Source organism: Chionomys nivalis, chromosome X (assembly GCF_950005125.1).
Source record: "Chionomys nivalis chromosome X, mChiNiv1.1, whole genome shotgun sequence".
NCBI lineage: Eukaryota > Metazoa > Chordata > Mammalia > Rodentia > Cricetidae > Chionomys > Chionomys nivalis.
This window is the reverse complement of record NC_080112.1, coordinates 74,441,192-74,450,625: the sequence shown is the minus strand read 5'-3', so window position 1 is coordinate 74,450,625 and position 9,434 is coordinate 74,441,192. Positions and strand designations below refer to the sequence as shown.

At 42.9% G+C, this 9,434-nt stretch overlaps 1 pseudogene; it reads left to right on the top strand.

Moving 5' to 3' along the window:
- The first annotated feature begins 751 nt into the window (after positions 1 to 751).
- On the top strand, positions 752 to 2,790 carry LOC130868483 (SH2B adapter protein 1-like; annotated as a pseudogene).
- The last annotated feature ends 6,644 nt before the right edge of the window (positions 2,791 to 9,434 follow it).

Sequence of the window (9,434 nt, the reverse complement as noted above, 5' to 3'; positions counted from 1 at the left end):
TTCAGCCGTTCTCAGTGAGTTGACCTTTATTTTTGATTTCTAATCCCTTGGTAGGTTGCAACTTTTTTTCCTATTCCCTACATCTTCCTTTCTTCCCCGTTTGTCTTCCTGGTTAGGAACTCTCCCTCGTGCTCAGTTCGTCTCAGTACATAAGGGCTGACCACCCAGGAGGCAGAACCAATAAAGGACCCTCTGACCAGTCCCTTTAGCCTGGAGACACTGTGTGAGCGTATGGCCACGGGCTAACAAACTGTGAAAGGTCCTCACTATAAGCAGCACATTGGGTCTGCGGAACACTGCTTTCCTTTTCCCCTCTGTCCTTGTCCTAACTCAGACTCCCTCGAGGCCTGAGAGCAACTGACAACTTTTTCCCAGGGCCATTCTCCTGGATTGTCTGAAGGCTCTCTTGCTTTAGGGGAGTCCCAACCGCTTGTCTGAGTGTGGACTGTTGGACTTCCTCTCCTAGTCTCTCTTCTCAACTAATCTGGTTATTTGACCACCAGTTAAGAACCATTAGGGCAGTGGCTGATCTCTTAATCCACGGAAAGGCTTTGGTTGTTCGATTATGGTTGAATCCCCTTTCTTTCCCTTCGGGAATTGGAACATTCTCCTCAGATGGCAGCTACTTCCACTAGCTTGACCCTGGAGCTGAGCAAGGGGACCGAAATACAGTTGCTGCTGCTCACCCCGAGTCTTCTGACTGTTTTCTTCTTTGCTGCCCCCTCCTCACAGGCTCCTCCTGGGGCCCATCATGAATAGTACCCCTTACCTGGAGGATGGGGCCTTCCCTTCTCCACCAGCGCTGCTACCAGCCCCTCCCCGAAGTTGGCAAGGGTTCTGTGAGTACCACGTGAGGGCTGCTGCCCTGGATCTTGCCCACTATTTTCATCTCTACCTGGCCTCCCGCCCACAATATGCAGAACATGGAGCAGAAACCGCCTTTTTGGTCATTTTGCTGAGCTATTCCTACACCACTTCGAAGCTGAGGTGGCCCGGGGTCTCAGGTTCATTCTCCACACCTGTCTTGGTCCCATTGAGCCCCAGTATGGAGATTACACCACCACATGACTTGTCCTTTGACAGTTGCAGGGTGAGAGGGTCCCTGGCTGTGCTGGGCCCATCTCTATCTTCTGAGGACCTAGCTGGCCCCCTTCCTTTTTCAGCCTCTTCCACTTCTATATTGTCCTCAAAGCTGAAGTTCAAGAAATGATTTTTTCCTCCATTCAGTGGGTCATTCAGTCAGAGATTCTGTATGAGGCATCATGCAGTGGTGAGAGGCCATTGTGATACTTCCCAGCTGAGCCTCTGGAGACCACATCAGACCTTCTAGTCGTAGGTGGAAACAGAAACTCCAATTCTTCTGGTGGTGCTGGGAAAGGAGGTAGGGGATTGGCTAGTGATGGCACATCCCCTGGGGAGAGATGAACTCACTACTTTGAGAGGCTGAAACTGGGTCATGGAGGGTAAACCTTGAAAGACAGAGCAGGAATGGTACAGAGAGAAGAGCTGCTCAGTTTTATGGGGGCTGAAGAAGCTGCCCCTGACCCAGCAGGAGTGGGTCATGGAGGAGGGGCATCTGGGCTACCTCAAGGGGGGAGGAGGGCAACCTCAGTGGCAGAAGTATCCCCTACTGCTCCCAAGTGAAGAAAAAGGAGGAGGAGGAAGTCGCTTGGAGTTTTTTGTACCACCCAAGGCAACCCAGCCCCAATTCAGCGTTCCCTGCTCTACTATCACTAATATCAGCAAGTCACGGCCCTAGAGACGCCTGACAGGGAGAACACGTTTGTGGTTAAGGTAGAAGGTTCTACAGAGTACATTCTGGAGACAACTGATGCACTTCATGAGAAGGCCTGGGTGTCTGACATCCAGAAAAGGGTGCCTAAGCCCAGGATCCTGCCCTGCTATCAGCCCCTGTATCCATGACCCTTCCTCTGACCCCTGGGACTTCCTTCCTCACAAAGGCTACAGACAGCCTGGAGTTGCCCTGCTTGAATCGTTCAGAGGGTCTGTCCAGCCAGGATCTGCTGTTGGGACCCAGCAATACTAATGACCGCTTGTGAGAGGAGGCTTATGGGGACCTCTCTGACCAGTCATCAGCATCCTTCTCCCCTAGTTCTGCCTCCATTGCTGCCTCCCACTCAATGGAACTGCTTTCTCTGGAACTGCCCCCTCACATTCCCATTAAAGAGGAGCCCCCAGCAGAAACAGTTCATCCCCTGTCAACTCCCCCCCCCTCCCCTGGATACTCCAGAAGCAGATGCAGGGTCATTTCTGTTCCAGGGGGAGTCAGAAATGAGGAGGTATCAGTCCCTCTCAGGAGATCCCTGGTTCCATGGCATGCTCTCTCAACTCAAGGCTGCCCAGTAAGTGCTGGAAGGAGGTACTGGCTCCCATGGTGTCTTGCTGGTACATCAGAGTGAGACAAGACATGGTAAATATGCCCTCACTTTCAACTTCCAGGGCAAGGCCAAGCACCCTGAATGAGGAGGGTCCAGTCCATTTTCGATATGCATCCAATCCCTGTGGAGTCTGGAGGCTACAGTGATGTTGTCCTTGTCAGCTATGTTCCTTCCCAGTGGCAGCAGGGCTGGGAGCAGGCTGGGAGCCATGCAAGGGTGTGTAAGGGTGACTGATGCTACTCTGATTCTCCTTATTTTGAGCAATACTCAGACAATGGGCCATGCAGCTTCAAACCCATTACAATGTTCCTTCTTATTGAAGGCAGTCCTTGACCCCTCAGTTTTCCTCCAATGGTGCTCTGCAGAGACCCAAGCCCATACAAATTTGTAATTTGGACTTAATATTACCCTCAACATGCTTACTGGCCATGGTCAATATATTAATCCATAACGGCCTACATGCCTATTTCCAACAAGTGTCCAACCTAGCCTTCAAGGCACTCAAATGTTGTATACACCAGGATAATGTAGGCTATTTCCACAATCTTGTCCAGCAGACTGCTGAACCATTTCCTGAATTTCTGACCCGAGTCAAAACAATGCTGTTAAAAAGAGTGTCCCATCTGGCTCTTACTAAAGATATCCTTATTAAACAGCTAACCTGGGAGGGGCTCAACACTGTCACCCATAATGTCTTTGCACCTGTTAGAAATGAAAATATTCATAAGTGGGTCTTGGCCACCAGTGATATTGAACAGGCCCATTTCCACCCTTATGGCTTTCATCAATGCCTTTGTCAACACCAAACTTGACAAGTATGATAATTCCATCTTGCCAGATCATACTTGCTGGGGATGTGGACAGTCTGGCCATTTATGTATAGATTGTTCCAGGGCTCATCCAAAGACCTAATGCCCTAAATACCAAAATGGCTATCATTGGGCATGAGACTTTAGAAGCTCCCAGTGGGCCATGATATAAATGATAGACTAGACTATGGCTTCACACTCCTGGTGCCTGAAGGTAAGTGGTGTGCCTTGGTTTGCATTGGTTAAGATGAACTGCTTCTCAACCATGAGGCAGAGCTCTTTGATTTCAGAAGCATAGTAGATGTCATTTAAAAAGATGAATTGCCCCAATACTTTTGTTCTTTCTGCTGAGGTTACTTGAACAGCAGTAGAACCAACATTAATAGAGATTTTGGTGTCTTTGCAAGCTAGCTTGAGAGCATCGTGGAAGACCTTTAGGTCCTCTTCCAGAGCCAAGGTAGCAGCAGGGAGTTTCTGTTGCTCATGCTATATGTGCTCAGCCAGCTTCCTGGGACAGCCCATGAAAATAAGCCATTTACTGCCCTTCAGGCCAGTCAGCAGTCACTCGTGGTACTTGGTGCACTCCCTGACCCAGGAGTTACAGTTATAGATATAGACTGCAGAGACGTTGTTGTAAGCAAAGCCAGGAAAAACAGCAAACCACTTAGAGAAGAAGTCTGTTTTAAAGTGATTGCTAGATCCAGTATGGGCATGCTGGATAATCATTTCCCTCAGGACAGACAACTTTCTGCCCTCCCCCCTTTAAAATTAAAGATAAAAAATTATGCCACACCATCAAAAAATGCCATCCCCCAGGCTGCTATACACTTTACAGATGCTAATAAAACTAATTTTGGGTTAATAATAATGAGAGTTAATCATAAGTAAAGAACCTATACCCAACCAAATCTTGAATCAGTACAACTAGGAGAGTTATTGGCAGTACTTAAGATATTGGAAAAGACCTAATCAGATCCCGTAAATATTTTCTCAGATATCCACTATGACACACAAACATGCAAAATATTATCTTTTGCAAAATTTAAGTCCCAAAAGGATTCTACCTCCAAAACCATGTAAACTATTCAAGACATTACAGTCCAGAGAACACCCTTAGCATATATCCCTTATCAGATCACATCCAGGACTGCCAGGAATGCTAGCAACAGGCAACCACAGAGCAGATCACCTAATTATGACTATGACAGTGTCCTTGCCTTTGCTGGAACAGGCTAGGCTCCTCCATCAGCAATTTTATTTGTCCCCTCAAAATTTTCATAATCTTTACCTGGTTTACCCCTGCCCAGCTGTAAACATTTAGTCAGTACCTATACAACTTAACTTACAAGTCAAGTCATTGGATTTGTCTACCATATTCTTTGGCTAAGTATGGAATCACATAAAATCCCTTCTAGACTCCTCTAAACTTGTTGCATGGTGTCTTATGAGAGGGGTAGTGGTGGCTCTACTATTTCTGTCTCCTACAGCCAAGATCCTGAAGAAAGCAACACTCCAGGTGTTAATGGCTATGGAATGTACTGGACTAAAGCCTCCATAAAGGGAAGTGGTCTTTGCTTGACTATCACAAATACAGGAGGCAATTTAAAGTCCTAGTTCTCCTTAAAGTCTCCCCTTGCTTCTAAGTTCTTAGAACCTCCCAGGGACCCAACCCTTCAAGAACTGGCAGTCAAAGATGAGTAAAAACTTGTCCAGCATTTCAACTTACGACAGACACAGCCCAAAACGCTGGGGGGTCCCCAAGGTGGGGTTATAAAAACCCATAACTCCTACTAGGTCACCCACAACAAAAATAAAATAAAAAAGATGAGATGAAGCAGGACAATAGCGCAAGCACAAGCAGGCACATGCAAACTCACAATGAATAAGCAACTTTGGCCAAAACAACCTGTCAGTGGACCAAAAGCACAGTAACTAATGACATGTACACCTAGCCAATCACAACACGCCAGCAGCAACTGCCAGTTTCAAAAGGACCAAGTAAAAACATTGCTGCAGCAGCTTAATTTCCCTAGCCCCATTAAAAAACCCTGACCTTTTTTATAATAAAGAGGTTCTGTATTGGACTCTCTCAGAGTCTGTGTCATTGCCTCTGTGTCTTCTCACCTCCTGCCCCCGCCAGGAAATGCACAACAGGCAGAGCAACAAGCCCGCAACAACTACATTGTACCAATAACATAGCCAATGTCCTTAGTCAAGATTTTACTGATATAATAAAATGCCATGACCAAAAGCAATTTGGGGAGGAAAGTCTTTGTTTGGCTTACATATCCTAATCATAGCCCATGTGGCTATGATTAAGTGTCAGGAAATAAAGCAGAGACTATAGAGGAGGGCTGCTTATTGGGTTGCCCTCCATGACTTGCTCAGCCTGCTTTCTTGCACCATCCAGGACCATAAACCCAGGGACGTCTTCTCCTCCTATGGACTGGGTCCTCCCACATCAATAATCCATCAAGAAAATGTCCTACAGTTGTGCCTACAAGCATCTGATGGAGGCACTACTCAGTTGTGGCTCCTCTTCCCCTATGTTGTGTCAAGTTCACACAAAACTAACAAGGACAACCAATATTTGTTTCTGAAGAGGAATCATAGATACAGAATACATTTCACGAGAAAGCAGTTGCTGTTGTGCCATTCTAGGAAAAGAGTGACAACATCTCTATACTCCACATATACCCCAAGCCTGGAGCTGCTCCACAAGGGCCCTCTAGACTTGAATGAGACCTGGGCTCTGTACCTGATTGACATGCTGTTATCTCAAACACTGGCACTACCACCATAGCAAGCTAGTTTCAAGTCCAGCCTCTAGAGATAAACTCACACTGAGCATTCTCATAATACACACATCACCACAGAAGGTTGGGGCCTGCCATAACTGCAAAGCTGCTCAAACTCTGTGCATGCTTGTCCTACCATTTTTTATAATGTCTGGCTACTTCACAAGCATTCATGTCTTGTCTACTCTGAAATAATGCAGGAATATCTGTACTATGAACATTAGTGCCATTAGTTCCCTGGATTCTAGAGAAGTGGTACCTCCACAAATGCCCGTGTGTGAGACCTCAGCTCAGTGGCTACACCATGAGTGCCACACATCATATACTAATGTCACAATAATGAGACTTCTGGAAAGTGATGCCACAAGCCAGTCTGAGTACCAAAAGGGATCCTTTCAGTCAAAATGTTCCTGGGAGGGGAAAAGAGGTCAGGAGTATTTTAGTAGTTATCATCAAAATGACCAACAACTATAGCCATAAGAGTATAACCAAAGTTCACATGCTGAGGATCCCAAGAAACTTCATCAACAGCAACTTCAACTGACATAGACTACATAGGCATCATTATACTCGGCAATGAAAACTACTTTATACCACCCAAAAGGTGCCTTGCACCAACGTGTAGAAAGAGAAATTTCCAAAACAAAACAGTCTAAAAATCTACATCATGTAGAAATTCCATCAAACTTGCAAACATCAAGGCAAGGTATCTAGAAACATTAAAAAAAGGAGTCTTAACACCAACAAAATAACATAATAATCTCAGTAGCAGATGCCAAAAATGAAGATATAAACCAACTAATAAAGACTCAAAATTATTGTTTAAGAAGAAATCAGCAAACAAAGAAAACACAAACTGTTCAGAAAAATCAGAAAATAATGTCAAAATTTTCAACTTAGAAGAAAGGTTAAAACTATAATTTTAAATTTCTGGAGCTGAAAATACAACTGAATAAAAACATAATAGAGAGAATCAAAGAATTGACCATTGCAGAAGAATCTGTGAAGTTAAAGGTAGGTCATTTGCAAATGTAGTCAGAAAAAAGTAAAGAGAAGGAAAAGGAATGAAAAGTATTCATGAGCTTATGAAGCAGCATCAACACAGGGACCATTTGAGCTGTATAAGCTTAAGAAGAGAACAGGAATAGAAAGCTTCCTTAAAGACGTAATAGAACATCCAGGTACAGAAAGCTCAAACTTCTTCAGATTTAATCTAAAAAACACAATCCCAAGACACATCATTATCAAATTCCCCAAAACAAAAAAAAAAAAAGCAAATATGAAGAGAAGATCCTAAAATCAGCAAGATAAAGGCACATGTGAGAAAATTTCAATAAGGGTCAAAGAAGATTTTCATCAGAAAACTTATAGTCTAGAAGAGGTTGGTATAATATACTCAAAGAACCGAAGGAGGGCAAATATTGATCAAGTACATTTGTTGTATTTCAGAAATGAAAGAGAAATAAAGAATATTGCACTGGTCAGTTTTATGTCAACTTGACATAAGCTAGAGTCATGTGGAAAGAGGGAACCTCAGCTGAGAAAATTCCCTATAAGATTTGCCTATAGGCAAACCAACAGTGCATTTCTTGATTGATTGTTGATGTGAAAGGGCCCAGCTTACTGTAGGTGATATCACCCCTAGGCAGTTGGTCCTGGTTGCTATAAGAAAGCAGAATAAACAAGTAAGGAGAAGCAAGCCAGCAAACAACACTCTTCCATGACCACTGCCCAGAATCTAAAGGCTCGGTGGATGAATTTTACCAAATGTTTAAGGAACAGTCATACCAGTCCTGTCCAAACTTTTCCAAAAATTCAAGAGGAAAGAACACCTCCATAAACATTAGACCAGTGTTACCTTGTACTGAAGCCAGATAAGGACTCAGGAAGAAAAATTATAAACCAGTATTCTTTATAAGCATAAATGCAAAGATCTTCAACAAAACATTATTCAATAGTCAATGAACATTACCAATTACCCCAAAAAAGTGGGATATATCTCTGGAGTGGAGGAATGGCTCAATGTACACAAGTACATAATTGCTGTATATTACATTGATAGAATGAAGGACAAAAGCAGTGTGGTTATCTTAATAGATGTAGAGAAGGCTTTTGACAGCACTCAACAACCTTTCAGGATAAATGCTTGATAAATTCAGTATGGAAAAATGTTCCTCAAAACAAAATGCCTTGTGCCTAGAGGGGTGGCTCAGCGGTAAAGGCACTGACTGCTCTTCCAGAAGACTAGGTTCAACTCCCAGCACCCACATGGCAACTGTCTGCAACTTCAGTTCCAGGAAATCCAACACCATCACAGACATACATGCAGGCAAAACACTGATGCACATAAAATAAAGTAAATTTAAAAAACAAAATGGCTTTAAAATATTACAAACCCACAGACAGCATTAGATTCAAAGCTGGAATGTGGAAAGTTTTTCTCCTAAGGCCAATAACATGACAAGGATGCCTTCACTCACCACTTCTGTCCAATACAGTACTGGCAGTCCTATCCATAGAAAACACTGGAACAAATAGAGAAATTCAAAAAGGTGAGGAAGAAGTCTCTCTGGTAGATGATATGATCTTATATACAGAAAGTTGTAGATAATCTAGCAACAAAAAAAATAAAACCCACCTCTTCTTAGAACTATAAAAAAAATCAGGATAGTTGTTTGTTACAAAATCAACACATAAAAGTCAATTATATTTCTAACATTAATGGCAAATTATTTAAAAATATAATTTAAAAGCAAGTTCATTTATAATACAAATTATATGTATTTATGAATAATTTACCTAAAAAGGTGGAAACTATGAAAGTAATTAAAAAAGGCCCAAATAAATGGTTCTGTATGTCCTACTTATGGATTTAAAGAATTAATATTCTGAAATTGCCATATGATTCTATGCCATTTTCCATACAAATAGGAATAAGATGCTCAAAATCTGCATAACACTGTAGAAAACTTCAATCAGCTAAGGCAGCTTCTGCTAAAAGGACAAAGCAAGAAGTTTCACAATCCCATAGTGAAATATACCATAAAGAAATTGTAATCCAAAAGGAACTGTAGAGTCCAAGCCACAGTGTTCTCTATAGATAGATTCAAATTAACTAAACAGGAGCCCACAAGAATGTCTGCCAGATTGTCAGCAAAATGTGTTATACAAGAAATTGAATTTAAGTCAAGAAAGACATCTTCTAAGAAGAAATTTGGAAAATGGAAGGAGGAAAATAAAAAAGCTGGAAAGAAGCCAGGCAATGGTGGGACAGACACACCTTTAATCCCAGCACTGGGGAGGCAGAGGCAAGTAGATCTCTGAGTTGGAGACCACCCTGGCTTACAGAGAGGAGTTCCATAACAACCAGGGCTACACAGAAAAAAACCCTACCTTAAAACAAAACAAACAAAACAAAACAAAACAAA